The sequence below is a fragment of the Peromyscus leucopus genome, chromosome 15 (assembly GCF_004664715.2).
Source record: "Peromyscus leucopus breed LL Stock chromosome 15, UCI_PerLeu_2.1, whole genome shotgun sequence".
Taxonomy (NCBI): Eukaryota; Metazoa; Chordata; class Mammalia; order Rodentia; family Cricetidae; genus Peromyscus; species Peromyscus leucopus.
In genome coordinates this window covers 50,036,906-50,057,998 of record NC_051076.1, presented here as the reverse complement: position 1 = coordinate 50,057,998, position 21,093 = coordinate 50,036,906, and positions in this window count along the sequence as shown.

The following is a 21,093-nucleotide window of genomic DNA, read 5'->3' as shown; positions in this document are numbered from 1 at the left end:
TTCCCATTCTCTGGATAAATTGATTTGAAACAGCAGAGAGAAAGCATGGGTTCAGGAGATGTTGTAATGAAATGCCACTTTGAACCAGCCTTTCACTGAGAGGACTCTCCACTGTCTCTGCTCTTTAGTTTAGACTTTCCCTGTTAATGTTCCTTCCCTAGAAAACACCTCCTAATAAAGGCCACTTAGTCACCAAGCTGCTGGCACTATCTCTAGTATATTTTCTTATTTCCCCTGGGTGCATTCATATAATCACATAATCTCTTTGTGCCAGGTACCATAAATTTACAGGCAGTCAAACACCCATATCTTACAAAGCTGAAATCATTTCAACGGTCTTCAACTTAGCCGTCATGCCCACCAGTCTCAAATGCCCCCAGAGGCAATAATCCCACCTTCCCATTACCTATTTGGCATCTTCAACATTTGAATTTGCATGCCTGAATTTTATGCAAACATGCTTGCCTACTGCCTTGGGAGGGTGTATGTCTATTACACTGCAGAGAGACGGCAGGGGATGTCTTAGAACCACGGCATGCTTTCTAACATCTACAACAGTGTGAAACTGAACATCAGAAGGGCTTGGCAAACACTTAGCGGTCAAGGAATGACATGATTATCAGTGAAAGAGAGCTGGGCTCCCAACCAGCTGCTTACCCATGCACACACAATAGAGCGAGCATGCAGCATTATTCTGCCTTCATTCTAAAAACTCTGGTTCCTTGTTATGCTCTAATAGTTGGAAACATTTTTTTTATAAACAGGTTTAAAATTTTTATTTTATGTTTTACAGAGGGCAAGGATTGGTGGAAGAAAGGCTATAACTTTGTTAGGGCTAAAGGGGGCTCTGTTTTCATCTCACTGGGTCCTGGGTTTGATTATGAACTCCCTGAAGGAGAATGCAGTGGCCATTTTACATTCTCAGCACACACAGGAAGAAATATTTTAATGAGGAGAGCACACACACACACACACACACACACACACACACACACACACACACACACACCATTTTCCAGAGAGTTCTCATGGGAATGGAGTGTCCATTTAAATAAACATGATTCCAACCCAGCAATACAAATTTGGATGTGCTTCTCTCTAAGTAAAAAAAAAAAAAAAAAAAAAAAATTTGAGGATGGAAGGCTAGGGCAAGAACAGTAAAAGAAACCTGGCATGTCATGAGAACCCAGAGTGGGAAGATCACAACTAAGAAGGTATAATTTGAAATTGAGAGTTTTTTCACAAGTATGACCGCACAGTAGGCCTTTCCCTCCAAGCCCTTCCTCTCTCCCCTTTACTTTTCTGTTCACCCTGTGTCTTCTGCAAACTCCTTCACCTTCCTCTTGCCCTGAGTTTCCTTCTGCAGCTGGGAATGCATCATTCTTTCAAGTGACCCACATTCACATAGCTGTCCACAAATGCACAGCTGCCCCACCATAATGGGTTCCGTTTAACACATGCCTACACACAGACACATACCCACGCATGCTCCATGCATGGGCATCATATTCCAGGCCACAAAAGCTATTTCACATACAGTATTCAACCCTCATATTTAAAAGAACAGACAGAGTACATATGTGAGAATTATCATCGAGTGGTAAAATATTTGTATAGCTACTTCCCAGAGAAAAGAGTGGCTTTCAGAAGGCTTGTCTCCTGTCACAAAAAATCAGATGTTCTTAATTCTCCTCTTCTCAGCACACTGTATGGCCAGCCTCTTTCATTTATAAACTCAACTCCCAAGCAAGAGGTTAAATCAGGCTTTAGGGGCAAGGCTGTACTTGAATTCAGTTTTCTTCTTCTTTATTCTTATCCTCCATAGGCACAAGGCTGGGTTTCCCCCATATTTTCTACAACATTGTTTTTTGGTTTGGGTTTTGGTTTTGTTATAATGTTGTCTGTGAGCTGGCATACCATTCTTCCCCATTATCTTGGGCAGTCTTCATTGCTCTACCTTAGCATCTTGGGGTCAGTCAACGGCTAATTTCTTAGAGAACTGTATGGCCCATCAGTCATCACACAAAAGCAGAGCTGGCCACATCTCCTGTGAGAGTTTCAAATAGCTCCTGGAAAAAATGTCTGCCGCTCTCTCTGCCTGAGTGAATCCTATCAATGGACTTTCCTGGGCCAAGGAATGATATGGAGACTGATGGGAAGCTATGAAAATAATGTGTTTAACAATTCTTAAGACACTCCCAAAAGAAAAGCACTACATCATCCATCTTGCAGATAGCTGGAGACACAAAGCATCTCGGTCAGATGAGTGACTCTTTTTTAACTCACTGCTTTCTACCATTCCATTAGTCAAATGTCTAAAAGAAGCTGATTTAATATTTTTAAATGGCCTAAAATATCAAAATGATCATTTGTCAAGGACAAGTTCCTTCATTTAGACAGCTGTATAGGAGCCTTTTCCCAAAGAATCTGTTATTACTACAAGACAACATTCCTCTCGAAACCAAATGCTATACCATGTAAGAGTTCACTCTTCTACACATAAATATATGAATCGATAGAACTTTTAGTAAGTTTTAATCAAGGAATCACCACATCCACAAACAATTCTAATTCACATTAAACTCCTTAAGTATTTCTTGTTCTTTTTATTTTTCTTGAGGCAGTGAAATTTGACGGCAAAAGCACATGAGCTTAGGAGTTCATTCCAAGCTCAAATTCAAGGTCCAGTTATTTATGATGTAGTTAGGGATACGTTACCTAATCACCAGAGCCGTGGTTTCTTCATCTGTAAATTGTAGGTAATAAAATCAATCTTGCTGCTAAGAAGATTATATGAGGTAATACCTGTAAATCACTTTCACAGAGCTTGACATGCAGCATACATTAACAAACAACATTGGTATTAGACACTTAAAACAGAGCACTACATAGTTATGTCAGCTAAAGCTTTCAAAATTGTCAAAAATAACTCTTAGAGAATACTCTTAGAGAACTCAGCCACTCAAGGATTTCTGCATATTACCATGACAATAATGAAAGTTGAACTCTCATAAACTGTCCTTTAAATCAAAATATTTGGGGATTAAAATGAGAGATGATGATAAAAACACATTTAGTTATCCAAATAATGATTGTAAGGACAGTTTTATTGAAGCCGACCCTGTGCTGAAATGAAGAAGCATGGGCAAAGGTCATCCCTGGAAATACTAGAAATGGAGAGTAAGCCACCAGCAGGAAGTCAAGTAAGGAGCCACTTCTTACCAAATCTGACCATTAGCTTTTGGGGGATCCCTGGGGTATGGACACTGTGCCCTGAGTTCCCCTAAGGGAGCTGGACTTGGGACTCATTTGCCCTTCTGCTATGACCACAGGACACGCAATAGAAAAGGTAGGAAGCTTCGGGCTCTGTGAACAAAAGCACTCCAGTAGTTCAAATGCGAAAGTAGTAGTGGGTTGCCAAAAATAAATAAAATACACATATATATATACACAATTTTTAAAGGCACAAGAAAGCTAGAGGAGCACAGTTTGGAGAGGAGGGAGGAGGAATGTCAGCAATAGTGAACATCTAAGGGAACCTGATTGGGGCACTGATGTTGTCCACATAGGAAGCCCAGTGTCCTGACAGGTCTTTTCTGAGTATGTAAGAATAATATTTTGCCACCAAGTAAAGAAACAAACAAGCTTATTTTTTCCAGCTTCCTGTTTGGCAATCATTTAATAATCTTTTGCTTAAAGACTGAAACTTTTTATGCTGATTTAATCCCTCTATTTCTGCTTTTGTTGCCTCCAGAGCTATTTTCCTATTTTCTGAGATAAGGAACCAATTTCATTCTTATGCTTGTGTTTGGTTGGTTGGTTGTTGGTTGGTTGGTTGGTTGGTTGGTTGGTTGGTTGGTTGGTTGGTTGGTTGGTTAGTTGGTTGGTTGGTTGGTTGTTGGTTGTTGGTTGGATGGTTGGTTGGTTAGTTGGTTGGTTGGTTAGTTGGTTGGATGGTTAGTTGGTTGGTTGGTTAGTTGGTTGGTTTATTCATTCATTGTTTAGAGGCAGTGTCTTGCTCTAGACCAGATTAGCCTCCAACTCATGAACCTTGTATGTCAGTGTTCCAAGTGCTTTGATTACAGACATGTTCCACTATGTATGGTTTCTTCTACTTATTTATATTTTCTCAATACTGTGTATTGAAGAAACAGCCTATCAAATTAAAGGAAATATTTAAAAACTATATATCTGCTAAAGTGTTAATATCCAAAACATCTAAGGAATTCAAAAATTCAATAATAAATCTAAACTAACACTATTAAAAATAGACAAAGGACCTGAGTAGATTATTTCTCAAAAGAAGACATACAAATGGCTAGCAGGTATATGAAAAATGTACACCATCTCTCATCATCAAAGAACTTAAAATTAAAAACCAAAAGATATCACTTCACATCTGTTAGAATAGCTATTAGCAAAATGGAAAAATGATAAGTCTGGTGAGGATTCAGAAAAGGGGAAGCACACACTGGCAAGAATGCAAATTATTATGAATATCATGAGAAGCACTACAGAGGCTCCTTGAGAGATTAAAAATGTAACTAGCATATGGCTAGCAATTCAACCTCAAGGTATCTGTACAAAGGAAATTAAGAGTGGCTATACATGCAGTCCTGTGATGTGAGGCTCTGATAAGAATAACCAAGATATGGAATTAACCTAACTCTTTACAAGTAGATAAATGGGTCAAGGAAAGGTGGTACATTAATGCCATCAAATGGTTTATCCTTTAGAAAGAAGGGAATTATATCACTCTTAACAACACAGGTGAACCTATGCTAAGTGAAACAAGCTATGCACAGAAACGTAAGTCCTGCCTTACTGATGCAAAAAGCTGAACATATATAATTAGACAGTAGAGTAGTAAGTGGTTTCTGGGTGGTGGGAGTGAAGGCTGGGAGATGGAGAGATGCTAGCCAGTTAAACAGGGAGAAAACCTTTCTGAAGTCCAATGCTCAAGAGCCTGACGACAACTAATAGCAGAATGCATATTTCAAAATTGCTAAAAGTACATTTTAAATAGTCACATGACAAAAAAACCAAGTATATCCACTGACAAATACACTAGTCCCATTTGAGTTCAAAATATTAGTGCCAACTATATGCTAAAAGGCTGTTGATACCAATACCAATGATACTCTTCACTTCTAATGCACTTGGCAGTTTACACATCATTACCAAATGTGTGTGTGTGTGTGTGTATATATTATGTATATATGTGTGTATGTAAAATATACATATATATGACATAAACATAATAGATATAAGCATATGTATATATGTGTGTATGTAAAAATAGTATATATATTATATATATTTGACAGTCAAGGCACCCATGGAATAGGATGATAAGCATTACACACCACCTTCCTCGTTGTTACCTTCCTCTTTGTATTTTAGATAAAATTTGTGATTTGCAGAATGATCGTTTCTGAAGACTAGATAGAGAGAATGGAATGACCCAAGGCCATACTTCAAAATGAAGGAATAGGACTTAACCCTGATTTGCCAAGTCTAATGCCCTTTCTAAAAGGTCAGTTGTGTGAAAAGACACTTAACGGGAGCTGTGAGATGATGCTGCAGAGGCCATCTAACTGTGAGAGGCAAGGAGCTCCTAGAACAGCCCTATCCAGTTCAAGAGTCTCCATTAAACACAGATGAAAAGTAAGGCCATGTCAAGTATTGATCAGTTTCAGGGTCTTCTCTAATAAGTCATGGCCCTTCATGGCCCTTTAAAGGCAAGCTTTCTGTCTTTACTCACTTGCTGTCCTTTGTACCTTCTTGGTCATATTATCTACTCTCTGTGAATCCATGCCTCTTGTGTTAAAAATATTAGTCCCAAAGACTTATATATCTAACTATCTATTGTCCAGCTTCATTTCTTGTTAAATTCTATTTTGCCTCAAGTCTGTTTTTATCCCATACTCCCATTCTCACTGGATGCCACTCTGACATGTTCAGACTTCCAGCTGAAGACCAGAGAGTAGTTCTTCTCCTCTCATCCCTGACAGCAGGCCTGTCGCTAAGTCCTCTGGATCCTAAGTTGTAAAGAACTCTACTATGGACTTCTACCATGCCATTTGGCAGTGACATTTGCCAAAGAAATAAAATGCAACTCTGGCCATTCTGGTTATGCCCCTTAAGGTGTTAAATTTCAGTTATACTGTGTCCTTGCACAGCTCCAGGGCCTTGGGCCCAACTGGGAGCAAGCAAGAGAATGAGGATAAGACAGATGGGCACTGGACAGCAAGCTGGGGTCAGGTGGTCATGTAGAGTTGAGCAGAGAAGCAGGTTTATTGCATACAGCTAATCAAGGAGGCGGTGTTATCACATACGATTAAGCAAGGAGGCAGGGTTATAAACAGCTGGGTCAAGGAGACAGTTTTAGCTATCTCAGGAAGAGCAGTCTCTGTAGGGGAGGAGTCTTCAGGCCGTAAATATCTGAGGGGAGATAGCTATGGTGGAGATTTTTCTGCACACACTGTCAACACTTGCACTAGCCCCAGTCCCAGGAAGGCTTAGACATACCCCTGAGCCTGAGGCTCTGGAGTTCTTGACTGGCTGTGCCCATGTCAACAGCATGCATTCACTCAGAACTTCATGAACTCGGGCTTTCTCTGCATCCCACACAGTTGCTTCTCTCAACCCACTGTCCAAACACAGAAAGTTCACTGTGCCCCCCATGGCTGAACCTGTGTGAACACTTTCATTTCGTGTTACTCTGTCTCCTCTCATCCGTCCCTCAGCCACACATGATGTTGTGGACTGTCCCCCAAGCATGGCTCTCCTCATAGTGTTCTTTTCTCTTGTAATGCTTTCTCATCTCTCTCATCTATGCGACATATTATTTTGTGATTTCCTTGAAAACAGTGTCCTAACTGTATTATGGATGTGGGACCGATAACACTTTCTCAGTTCATTTGTTCACATGTCTGTCCCTGCCCCTTCATCCTACCAGTCTGCAATATGGATGAGGGGAGACAGAGTACCACAAGCTACAACTGAAATTTAACACCTTAAAGGGTGTAACTATGGGGGCACAGTGAACGTTCTGTGTTTGGACAGTGGGTTGAGAGAAGGAGCTGTGTGGGGTGTAGAGGGCCTTGTTTCCTTGATGTCTTTCAAAAACCTATGGTTTTCCAAAATGCAGACAGCCATTTCGAGCAGCGTTGTTCTGCATCTCTCTTGTGGATTTGAGCTGTGACTGCTGGCTAAAAGCTGAAAAGGCCATTTTTCAAGCAGCACTTAGGTTTGGAGCCAAGAGACTCCTAAAATCTAAAGTGAGTCTATTTTTACTTGTTGCAGGGGGTGAGAGGGCTTTTAAACCTGGAGATAGCAGATGTTCTTACTAGCTTTTCTCTTTCAGGGCCATGATAATTAAGTAAAACTTTCATCAAAGAGCTCTGACCAGCATATATTGGCATTACAATGTACTACTTTGAGGATCTCACAAGCTAGTAAGGCACCTTTAATTCCCATCATAAATCCATATAGAGCTGTCTCAAATACACACACCACTGTGGTTCTGATCATGAAAGCGGCATTTTACACAAATCATCAATAAAGAGATACAGTCATTTTAACTAAACATTTGCCAGAGCCTTTATCTGTAAGGCAACTAGATGTACTCTAGAGAGACTGCTTAGAAGAGCATTTTGCTTACAAACGTTACACTACATGACGTGGCAAAAAAAAAAATTTAAGTTCTTTATATAATTTATTACCTCTGTCACTGATACTCTGGGACTTCAACACCTCAAGAAAGGAGACAACAAGCCTCAAGTTTCTCTAACAAAAATGCAGACATGACTTCGACTCTAGGTCTAATAACCATACTCACTGCCACAGCAGTTGAAGAATTTGAATAAACCGTTTGAATAAATATGAAACTTACTGACGACAAACTCCGTGAAGTCTTCCTTGACAGCCGAACTAGTCCTGACAGTGGGATTCCAGGCAGGGCCTTTGGCAGAGGTGGCTGTGATCAGAAAGCCCAATCCCTCTCAAAAGCCTTCTCTCGGGGTTCACCAGAGAATGGCCCCTCATCATCATCAGAAGTCAGCAAGAATTTACAGGCTGCCGACAGGACGCACAGTGCTGTATTGGGCTATCGCTGTAAATATGAGACTTCTCTTTCCGTGACAGTGAATCTGGCCTCTGTCTTGACTGCAGCCACTCACACGATGCAATAGTGAGAGAGTCAAAAACCTCTCACCGGAGAAAATTTGGATTGAGTCTTGATCATAATCTCTAACAAACATCACTTGACTAAATGTGGCAATCATGATATGCTGAAAGATGAACATTCACTCACTCTATTTTGTCAACTTAGAGATCTAAATATCCACATAAACAAGATATGTCTTTGAGCATTTAAATGAAATTATTTAATAAAAACAACAGTGGTTGGTTTATTTTCTGTGAGTCCTGGAAAGTATAAGAAACAAATATTCTAGGAATTAAGAAAACTGCTGATTTTGCTAGTTAAAATGTTATCATAATAGCCAACTACATGTGATCAGTTTTTCAGTTGGCATTCTTTATACTAAGCAAAAATTATTAACAATTACAATATATAGCCACTGGTATTTAATCATTAATTGATAGTTGATGAGAGATTGATGACAATTCACTGCCATGAAACCGTTCAAAAATAACTCTGTATGAACTGACTTGTTCCAGATGTGTCTAATAAAAATGCCATTTAGAGACTGGAGACATGGCTCCATGGTTAAGAATACTCACTGTTCTTAAGAGAACCTGGATTTGGTGTCCAGTAGTCACATGTTGGCTCACAACCATCTGTAATACCAGTTCCAAGGCATCTCTGATGCCCTCTTCTAATCTCCACAGCAACTGGTCACTCACTCACATGATACACATGCATTATGTGTGGGCAAAACAGTCATACACACAACATAAAGTAGATTACTTGAAATGTCGTTTCTTAAGTAGTATGTGTCATATGGTCCCAGTTGTGGTGTTAGGTACACACACAATGCAATTACAATGTATATTTTAAGTCTGAAATCTAACCTACAATTAGTACATGTACAAAGACAATATGGAGTTATTGTCGTATACCTACATACATTATAACACATGTATATTTATAATCAAAATAGGGAAAAGTAATTAAGACTTTCTTTTTTAAAAGATTTATTTTAGTTCTAATTATGTATGTGTACATAAATGCAGGTGCCCACAGAGGCCCGAAAGCTTCAGATCCCCTAGAAATAAGTTGCAGGTGAGAACTGAATTCAGATACTCTGGAGGAACAATGAATGTACTTAACCATAAGCCATTGCTCAGCCCCAACATTTTATTAATTTATTATTTAACAATTCCCTGCATGTGTATGATACATTCTGATTGCATTCACTCACGCCTCCACCCTCTGATCTTCCATCTATCCCACCAACCCTCCTTCCTCCTACCACATTCCAAATCACTTTCATGTCTTGTTTGTTGTTGTTGTTGTTAATTTTTCCTTTGTGACCCACTGGGTTTAACCAGGGCCACAAGCATGAACATGGCTATAAAGCTGTCCCCTGAAGCTTGAGTAATTTACCAATGATTATGTCACCAAAGACAGGTACTTCCTCTCCCACAGCAAACTTTGACTGCTGTCAGTTCCCATGGGTGGTGCAGGGCCCATGAACCCTTACCCCATCTATGAATGAATGTTAATGAGCTCATTTTTGTAAATGACCTTTGCAGGAAATTGAGGTTTTATTTTGTTGCTTTTTTGAGACAGGTTTTCTCTTCTTTCTGTAGCTCTGGCTCTCCTGAAACTCACTCTGTAGACCACGCTGGCTTCAAACTCAGAGAGCTGGCTTCAAACTATGAAATACACATGCTTCTACCTCCCAAATGCTATATATGACTAAAGGCATGAGCCACCATGCCCACCTTTTGGATGGTTGGTTTGTTGTTGTTGTTGTTGTTTAATTACTGTTATTTTGAATGAAGAAGATTCTTCAGTGACATGGCAAAGCACTGACTGTATTAACAGAAAGGAAACTATTACAAAGCAGTGCACATTGATGCCAATGCTGTAAAAGAATTATGTGTGTGTGTGTGTGTGTGTGCGCGTGCGTACACGCGCGCTGTGTGCGCATATATGTGTGAGCACACACATATCAATGCACAGTAAAGAACTGAAATAGCTGTGAAAATGCAGCAAGTGTCTATTCCTATAAGGAAGGTATGGTTGATCATTTCTTCTTGGTTTTTCTTTCTTTTTGATGTATGAGAAAGAGAGGAAGGAGGGAAGGAGGGAGGGAGGGAGGAAGGGAGGGAGGGAGAGGAGGGCGGGAGGGCTGTGCAGAACATAGAGGCCAGAGGTTTGCATCTTGTGCCTTCCTCAATTGCTCTCCACATTAATTTTGAAACAAGATCTCTCGGTAAACCTGGGATTAGGTGATTTGGCTAAACTAGCTCTCCAGTGCCGGGATTGTAGGCATGGGCAAGCATAGATGCTTAGGTAGGTGCTAGGGATCTGAACTCCAGGTCCTCACGCTTGCATGACAAACACTCTGCCTACTAAGCCATCTCCCCAGCCCTCTGTTTTTATTTCATCATTCTCTTCTTTATTTTTGAAAGCTTCTATAACAAACATCAATTATATTCTCAGAAAAGTAACAGTTTTCAAAGAAAAAAATTTACACAAAAGAATTAATTGCATAGCAATGTTTGAAGTGACCAAAACACGGAAAGATGCAAACCAGACAGTTAATTGTCTTTCCCTTGAGTGCAGATGAAAAAAGAAAATAGAATGAAGGATCAATAAACTATATGTGTGGGTAGGCACATAAGTGACAGCCAAGCATCCCGAGGCCAAAATGCTACATTCTTCTTGTCTACAATCCTGATTTTCTCTCTTCCTTATCTCAAACAGGGGACGGGGTGGAGAGGGAAGGCAAGGTGAGCTGGCTCAGTCTTCTGATATGTTCATGGTCCCAGTTGCTCTGGAAAACTCCTCGTTAAAATTTATTTATTTTATGTATACGAGTGCTTGCCTGCACGTGTGTCTGTGCATCATATATGTGCACTGTGCCACTGGAAGTCAGAAAAGAGTTTCAGATCCCCTAGGACTAGAGTTATAGACAGTCAGGAGCTACCATATGGATGCCAGGTCTTGAACCCAGATCCTTGGTAAGAGTAGCCAAGTGCTCTTAACCACTGAGCCATCACTCTAGCCCCGAGAAAACTCTTCTTAACAAGTCTCCTGAATCACCTGCTATAGAAGCATCTCCAGTCCGTGCTCCCATAGTAACACTGCACTTGGGAAGAATATGTGTGTGTGTGTGTGTGCATGTACGTGTGTGCGCGCACATGCGTGCGTGCGTGCATGCGTGCGTGCGTGTGTGTTCCCCAGTAAGTTTATCCTGGTTTTCGTCTTTATACTCTACTGGTTATGCAATATGGCACATGATGGGCCCTCTCCGGAGGTAGGTGTGATTTACTGATTGAGCACTCCATTCATTCAAGGCATAGCCTGCCAGGGACTGGAAACTCTTTCTCACTTTGTAGCTTCGTATTCCTGTAAAATGATCCTTTGACCATTGTAAAATGATATCTTTCTAAGTCAAGAGACCAAGTTGTTCCTATTAAGACCTGAAACACTGACGTTTCCATTCTCCCACTGAGAAAATACTTATATAGTACAGTTCTCTGTCATCCTCCAAAATCTAAACTGACCAGAAAAAAAAATGAATGACAAAACTTACTATTCCTTGATATTTAACTTGTTCCCCTAGGGAAGAATTGCTTGATTTTTAAATTATTTAATTAAATGTAGTGAGTCAGTTAAACTTAAATTCTAATTAAGAATCACTGTCTAAAGTCTGCCTGGAAACAGACCAAAACTACTTCCATGGTAAGAGATAAAATGTAAGCTGCTTCACATGAAACAAAGCCCATGAAATATAAGCAAGAGAGGGGAGGACTCTAAAAGATGATGGACCACATAGCCAACACTTGGGGGACCTTTTTCAGCTCACTAGCCCTCTCCCACTCTTCACCGAGCCTTTTCTTTCCTTAGTAAGTTGTCTGTTTCTATTTCATGCCTAGCTTAAAAGACATCACCTTTTCTCCATCACTTCCTGGTGACTATCAGAATTTTCACCTGACCAATACTACTCTTCTAAATTATAATAAAATTGTCCTTGAGCTTCAGAGAGGGAGAGAGAGAGAGAGAGAGAGAGAGAGAGAGAGAGAGAGAGAGAGGGAGAGGGAGGAGGAGGAGGGAGGGGGGAGGGAGAGAGAGAGAGAGAGAGAGAGAGAGAGAGAGAGAGAGAGAGAGCTCCTTAATTCATGAATTCCCATGTGGCTTACTTGAATTAGAAGAGACTCAAGGTACAGATTCTGATTCACAAAATGCTGCTCTAGTTCCCCATTTTCCCATTGTCACACTTTCCGGTAGCATAAAGACAGTGGCATGGCATCATAAAGGATGTGCGAGTGCGGAAGACATCAGAATCGGTCCATGAGACAAGGAACAAGCGGGAGAAGGCAGTTGGAGTGGTGCTTCCCAAAGACGGGCAACTGGCCTGTCAGTGTAACAGAAGCCAGGGATGTCCTGACATTGTCTCCCATCAGCTTTCAAAATATTACATCGGGAACCATGTCACTGTCGCTCTTTTGACTTCAAGCATCCATTCCTCAAGAAAGCTGTGTTTCCACCCACCTGCATTAAAACCAGAGCAAACCGAAATGGGCTGGAGTGAACAGAGTCCTTTGATGCCTTGAACAGGTTCCCGGAGGACTGGGCCAGCTATCTAACCTGATCGTTTCTGAATTCCTCCTGGTGAGGGTTCTTCCTCTTCATCTCCCTGCCATGGAGATCCCTGTGCAAGTATTAATTCTAGCAGTACCAGCTGTTACCTGCTCTACAGATCTTGGCTCCTAAAGAAGTGAGGGCTTATACTAGCCTCTAATTCACCATTTCTCAAACTCTCCTATAGAACACTAACATGCTGAGATGTGTGAGACATGTTCAAGATAAATGACGGTCATGCCTGCTGTTCACCTAACAGTGGGTGTTTCTCATCACATAGAACTAGAAAGAAGAGAACTATTCCTGACCTAAGCCTAGCTTCATCAGAACTTCCCAGATGGTCACATGCACATCCCTCTCTGGAGATATCTCAGATTGTCCACTGAGAGAAAGAACCTTGAGCCAAAGTCCTCTGAGGTACTTTCCATTCTTCACCTTGCCGTATCCAAGTTCTATCTAGGATGAGAGTGTTTATGCTATCATTCAGCTCAAAAAACATTTTGCCCACGATGGTTCCCACAGAGGTGTCACATAGTCTGCTACACACCAAATCATAATGTGTGTGGATTATTTTTAAGGGTGAGGCCAGGCACTTCTGTACAAAAGAGGAAAACATTAGAAAAGGTGTGATCAATGCAAATATTTGCTTTATTTGAAATACTAACATTACTCTGTGGATTTAGACATGGTAAATATTAACTGCTTTATCAGACTATTGAATTCTCTGAGGGCCATCATGTTTCAAGCTAATATTCCTTCTCTCGACTCATATGTTAATGCTACATCCAAATCCTATCCTAAAAAATAATTTGAAGATATTTACCAAGATCTATTCACTCCTTAATTTACTTATAGACTGTAAATATGAAAGCATCAGAAATGAGTTTAATTCATAAGATATTTGACTTAGGAAAATAATTTCTTCCTATATGGCATAAAGTAGCTGAGTGGTTGAGTGTTATTTGCATTTTAAATTTTAGTTTAAAAGAGTTGATTATTATTTAGAAGAATTGTGAGACTATGGGGTTTTTTTTAAGACTGTGTGTGTGTGTGTGTGTGTGTGTGTGTGTGTGTGTGTGTGTGTATACCACTGGTGTGGGGGGTCCAGAAGAGGGCATTGGGTCCCCTGGAGCTGGAGTTCCAGGTAGTTAGATGCCACTGGATGTGGGTGCTGGTAACTGATACCCGGTCTTCTGCAGGAACAGCAAGTGCTCTTAACCACTAAAGTAGCTCTTCAGTCTCGGAATGGTTTTTGTTTGGGGTTTTTGAGAGATTTGTTTATATATGTTGATTTGATGTGTGTTTTACTTGCATGTGTGCATAGGCTCCACATGTGTGCAGTACCTGCGGAAACCAGATAAGGACATCAGCACTTCTGGAACTGCAGTTACAGACTGTTGTAAGCCACTCTCTGGGGGAACTGGAAACAAACCTGCGTTCCCTGCAAAGGCTGTTAACCACGAGGTCACCTCTTCAGCCCCTTGTTTTGTTTTTAAGGACGCGACATTTTACTGACTTAAGGCAACTGAAGCGGTGCTTGATTACAAGAAAATATCCAGAAGTGATGCAGTGAAGAGCAGTTAACCTAACGACTTGCAAAGTTCTTTATTGGTCAGAACTTTTCTTTACTGTATTGTCTTTTAGCGTGTTATGGGACACAAATGTTCCTTGAAAAACTGGTAGGAAAATAGCTCTGAGTATATCACATAGAATGAAATCGTAGTTTAATTCCTCCCAATGAGATTTCATCTTATATTTATTATTGTGTCTGTGGTGGTGAGAATACTATAGATTCACAACAAATACTTGTGAAACTAACCTCAGGGAATACAATTCTGAGAAGAAATACCAGAAGCCTCACACTGTGGGTACAAATAGACACTTGCCGGGATTTGTACCTAAAATAGGAAAGGAATCTTTCAGTCTGAAAAATAAAAAGACAAAGATACACAAATGGCTGATAAGCCTATAAAACCATGCTTGACAGCATTAGTAATGGTAATGTCAGTCAAAGTCTCAACGAGATGGCCCTTTGTACCCACTAGGATAGCTACCAAAAGTCAGATCATAACAAGAGCCCAAGTGCCAGGGAAGACAGCAGAACAGGAGTGCGTCTCTGCTGTTGACAGGAATGTAAAAACAGCTCAGCTACTCTGGAAATTTTTCTATTACTTCAAAAATTAAGAAAAGACAGGATCTAGAAATCCCACTCCTAAGTATATGCCCAAGAAGAAATGAAGGTCTGTGTTTATGCAGAAACTTGTACACAAACGTTACAGCAGTGTTATCCATGTTAGTCAAAAGAGTAAACAATCCAAATGTCTATCAACTGGTGAAGGAATAAACAAAGTGTGGTGTAGCCACACAATGTCATGTCACTTGCCCATAGGAAGAAAGACAGCACTGAGCCACGATGTCATACACGTCAATCTTCAAAGCACATTTAGCGAAAGAAGCGACTCACTGAACACCTCGCCCTGTATGATACGATTTACACAAAATGTTAAGAAAAGGGGTACTCATAGAAAAGAAAGCTGATTAATGGTTGCCTAGGGATTATGAGGGGAAAGTGGAAGGACTGACCCCCCTAAAGGACACAGATTTTCTTTTTAAAATGACAAGGGACCATTGAGATTGTTCAGAGAATAACAAGTACTTGACAGCAAGCCTGATGGTCTGAGTTTGATTCCTGGGACCCACATCATGGATGGAGACAAGAGACCCCCCAAAAAATTGTTCTCTGACCTGCACACATGTCCTGTGATACACACATGCCTGCATGCTAACATACACACACAATAAATAAATAAAAATGCTAATCAAAAATAATTTCAAATGATCAAAATGTTATAAAATGAGAGGTAGCATTGGTCACACGTATCTTGGAATGTTTAAAAACCTAAACAAAACCTTTCAAAGATGGTCTAAGACCATTTGTTTGTTTGCAGCATCTTTCAAGTTTACAGGATAAACATAGAAAGAATGAGGTGTCCTCACTGCATCCAGCCTGTTTCACCCAAGAACTGAATGAATAGCAATCATTGTCAAACATTCAGGACACACACTAGATACTCAATAAAAGTCTGACCTAATGAACTGTACTAGAACTATTTTTATTAAAGGTAAAATATTCTGTCAAGGAAAACACAGTAAGATAAATGCCTTGCAACTTAGGACATTTCAAAAAGCAAGCATCACAAGCCTCATTGTCAAAGTGAAAAATCTCTATTTTATTGCCCAAGTGAGAAACCCCAGGATTCCTTGGCTCCATCTCTCAGCTACCATTTACTCTGGTTCTATCCTTTGTTGGGTTTCTAGATTAGACATCCATCCTGTAGTCTCACTTGTATTATGATCCACTTGCACTTCTATATTGGTCTTTCCTCCTTTGAACTCACATTCTCCACACACATCTTAGTAGGCATGTCGCCACGATGTTTAAAAATTCTGTTGTTCCCTGTTGGCCTCAGTATCCAAACCCCAAGAGACTCTCGAAAACTCTGGTCCCAGCCTGATTGTCAAGGCTTATTTTCCTGTGTCCATCAGCAACTTCAGCAGACTTTCTCTAGAATACTTCCCAATTCCCTCTGTAACAAGCTTTATGTTTTCTTATTTCCAGGCCTCTTGCTGCTGTCTGATTGTGATATTTCTCTTTTCCATTGAGTATCCCTGGTCTGTGTAAGCCTATGTCAGAACCTACCTTAGTTTCCTTTAAGTCACAGAACAACTATACTCTGCTGAGGAACACACAAAGCATACCAGGATGTGCTGCCTTGTCACTGAGATACTATTCAGACTAATCCAGCTCTCTCTGCTGTGATTCCATAATCACCAACCAATACTGCATTTCATAATAATGTTCTTCCTATTAACCCTAGGAATGGACCCTGTAGGCAGAATTTTCCTGTACCAACTGCCTATCCTAAGTAACCAACAGCCACTTCTCAAATAACTGACTCAGAGACTTAATATAAATTATAAATATGCGGCCAATTACTTAGGCTTGTTACTAACTATTAAATTTAAATTAATCCATATTTCTTATCTATGTTTTGTCATGTGGCTCATGGCTTGTTACCTCCTTTTCTACATGTCCTGCTTCCTCGGAAGCTGGCTGGTATCTCCTTTGACCCTGCCCTTCTTCTTCCCATTATTCTCCTAGTTTGATTGTCCCACCTATAATTCCTATCTGGCTACCAGCCAGTCAGCTATTTATTAACCAATGTACAGTTGACAGAAGAATTATGTCATTTTTGTCTGTATATATTTGTATATAGTTACTGTGGGTAGTTTTACTGTTAGTGAAAAGCTTCCCTTTTTATTTAGACAAAAATATTGTGAATATGTTGTGTGATATTTTGAGTGTGTTCTGACAAATAAAGCTTGCTTGGAGTCAGAGGGCAGAGGTAGCCACTAGCTGACCAATATTAACCATAGTGGCTTAGAGGACTGTAGACAGATAGGAGACAGGAAGTAGTAAGGTGGGCCTGGGAGAGGATCTCAATCTTTTGGAGGAAGGAACAGAAGAGATAAGAGATGACTGATGGCAGCTCCCCTGCTTCTCTGATCTTTCATTTTCTTACCCCGATATCTGATTCCCAATTTTTTTATTGATAAAGAATAATTAGTTAAGGCATCTGTTGTGGGATGGTCTGTATGTCAAATCTGTTGCTTTGATTGGTCAAGAAATAAAACACTGATTGGCCAGTGGCCAGGCAGGAGGAAGTGTAGGAGGGACAAGGAGGAGAAGAATTCTGGGAAGTGGAAGGCTGAGAGACAGAAACTGCCAGCCGCCACCATGACAAGCCTCATGTGAAGACACCGGTAAGCCACAGGCCATGTGGCAAGGTATAGATTTATGGAAATGGATTAATTTAAGCTACAAGAACAGTTAGCAAGAAGCCTGCCATGGCAATACAGTTTGTAAGCAATATAAGTCTCTGTGTTTACTTGGTTGGGTCTGAGCGGCTGTGGGACTGGCGGGTGACAAAGATTTGTCCTGACTGTGGGCAAGGCAGGAAAACTCTAGCTACAGGCATCACTCCCCTGTGGTGGTATTCTAATTGTACTGAAATGTGATTTTGATTGTATGTTAATAAATAAAGTTGCCTGGGGGTCAGAGCTATTAGAGCCATAGCAAGAGTGTGGCGGTGGTGGCACACGCCTTTAATCCCATAGATCTCTGTGTGTTCAGGGATATAGCCAGCATTGGAGACATATGCCTTTAAGACCTAGGGGACTGTACATTCAGACAGTGACGAGGCAGTCATGTGTTTGGGTTTACAACCAATGAGAAGGCAGAACAACATACTATAAAAAAAAAAAAAAGGAACAGACAGGATGCAGCTCTCTTTCGGGAAGCTGGGACACCGCAGGCAGAAGGGTGAGATTTTAGCTCTGAGCTCTGACCTCTCGGCTTTCTCTTTTACATTGTTTCTGTGTTTCTTATTTAATAAGACTGTTGATTACATCGACACTCCCCATAACAGCAAACCAAATACCTGGATATCAGAGGGTATACTCTCTAGAAATCAACTGTCTCTGTTAATATAATCAGATATTTATTCGTATTGATGTTTGTTTAGTAACATAAGACAGATTTTTAAGTGTTTCAGAAGGTCTGAAAGACATGTCAAAAATCAAAACGCCATTGCTTTCCCACTAGAGGACCCACTAGAGTCCCTGGGTACAGAAACCTTATAAAACTCATACTTCCCTATGACTCTGATCTAGTTTGCCTCAGTGACCAGTGTGGTTTACATCGGGAAATCTGGCCGGAGTGGTCAGGGGATGAAGAAGTCAGACACACATACTGAAAAGCCGGGGTCAGGTGGGATGCGTGTACTCGGGTGGAACTGAACCTACCACAGCACTACCTACCCAAGCCTCTCTGTGTTTACTATGTACAGCACAGAGAGAGGGGTTAGCCAGTCTCAGGAGGGGGTCTCTGTAGCTAAGCAGTCTCAGACTGTAAACATCTGTGAGGAAGAAGCTTAAGTTGCCAGTGTTTGTACACACTGATCAATCTTCTGCAAACCCCTGTGCTTGGACCACAGGACAAAAGCTTTGCCAATTTCAAGCCTGATCTATATGGGGAAAGGCTTTGCCAATTTCTCATGAGTCTCACTCAGTCCTTGGTCCTTATCATGCCTGTACTCATGTCAACAATACACATTCACTCAGAACTTCACTAACTCGGGGCTTCCTCTGCTCCCTACAGTGGGCTGGCCCACGGGCACCAAGCCCAACAAACACCATGACAATAAGTCTTTAATACCAACTCCTAAAAGACAGTGAGAATGACTAGATTTGCTGATTTCCATCCCTGAAGACTGACGAGTAGACATCATTTTCTCTCACCTGTAGGAGACAGATTTCCAGGGGGGATGCACTATCTCATTGATTCCATACATCAAGGTCTCATCAGAGCAGGGATGAAAAGTCTTTGTGTTGCTCTAGATTTTCCATGATGCCAAGTCCATGTCTGTGGCTATATTCAATTTCCCCCCTCCATGCAATATTACCCACAAGCCAATAACAAGAAGGATATTAATAATGTCTATAAAAATGTTGACCTTGGTTAAACAGTTCCTAAGACTTGGTGGACCTAGTGAAGGACTACCTGAGTTACTGCTCAGTACAAAACAGTATTTTAAACGTTTTTTAAATGGAACTAGAACTTTGCATTTTTGTATTTAAAAGCACCATATCAACACCAGCATGAGCAAATCAAATAATTTCCAAGAATTTAAATCTAAGCACTGCAAAAAATTTCACAGCTTACCTCTTGGTTGATGATGGCATCTCAAAATATAGACTAGTGTTTAAGGTTTTTTTTTTTTTTTTGCAAGATAAATATATGAGCCAAGAAGCAATGTAAACCATTAAAGACACAAACAAAAAGAAGGAACCCTAAATTTTATTTCCAAAATGAACCTAGTGCAAACATTCTACTAAGAAACAAAGATTCAGCTGGGCCATGGTGCACACCTTTAATCCCAGCACTCAGGAGGCAGAGGCAGGTGGATCTCTGTGAGTCTGAAACCAGCCTGGTCGACAGAGAGAGTTGCAGGACAGTCAGGGCTACACAGAGAAACCCTGTCTCAAAACATACAAAAACAAAAAAGAAAAAAGAAAGACTTTCTCCTCTCCTTCTTGCTCTCAACAAGGAGGATGTGTGAAGAGCTGCAGCCCCCAGAGAGTAATATTTGACACACAGCCGACAGTATGCTTCACACATTTGTAACACTACCAGCCCAAACAGATGCAGAAATGTATAGCCGTTCATACAACAAGCACTCTCCCAGTTGCTTATGAAGTGCAGAATGCTTCCCTGAGAACCCAGATTCCTCTCTTCATTTGTCATACTGCTACCACAGAAATACACTAGCAAATAAGCTTGTGGCCAGATGTGTTGAAATATTTTTGTGCTAAAATTTCCTCAAGTATTTAAAGATAGAAGGAGATTGATACATTTTAATAGCATAGTTACTAAAGTGGTGTTAATGTATTCAAAAAGAAAAGAAAAATAGCCGGGCGGTGGTGGCGCACGCCTTTAATCCCAGCACTCGGGAGGCAGAGGCAGGCGGATCTTTGTGAGTTCGAGGCCAGCCTGGGCTACCAAGTGAGTTCCAGGAAAGGTGCAAAGTTACACAGAGAAACCCTGTCTCGAAAAACAAAAATAAAAGAAAAAGAACCTCTGTCTTAATATCATCCATAATTCCATTTCCATGTGCTGGAGAGAACTGGATGTAGTGGGAAGCTGGAGCCTTGTTTATGAGCAGTGAGCACTAGGCAGTCATGCCACCCTGTTACTAAGGACTTTCGAATGTAACAGAATGGTGCCTCCTTGTCAGGTAGAGCAGTCTGAACTGGCAATTAACTATGAGAGATGATATTTCCCAAGTTCCCTCATCTCAAGTGGAAAACTACCCAACATGTCAACAGGACCACAGATTTACAAAACACTGTGCCAACTACACATGCATCAGAGTCCTCTTTAAATCCATCTTGAGATACAAAATCTTCTGTATCTATCCCTCTAGGGATGGCTACGCCAGCCTACAGTCTTCTCAGACAACTCCATTTTCCATGCACAAAAGGAGGAATTTGGCTTTTTTGTTTGAACCATCTGAGCCCACCTTTATCATAATGGTTCCTGTCAGAATTTCTCTCTAGGAGTTAGAATTTGTACAAAAAGGCAAATCAGGCATGTTGGCCCTCGATGTCAGAGCCTGCACTTCAAAGAGCTGCTGGGCACACACATGGGTATCACACACTGAGTAGCAAAAACTCAAAGGTAGAAAAGG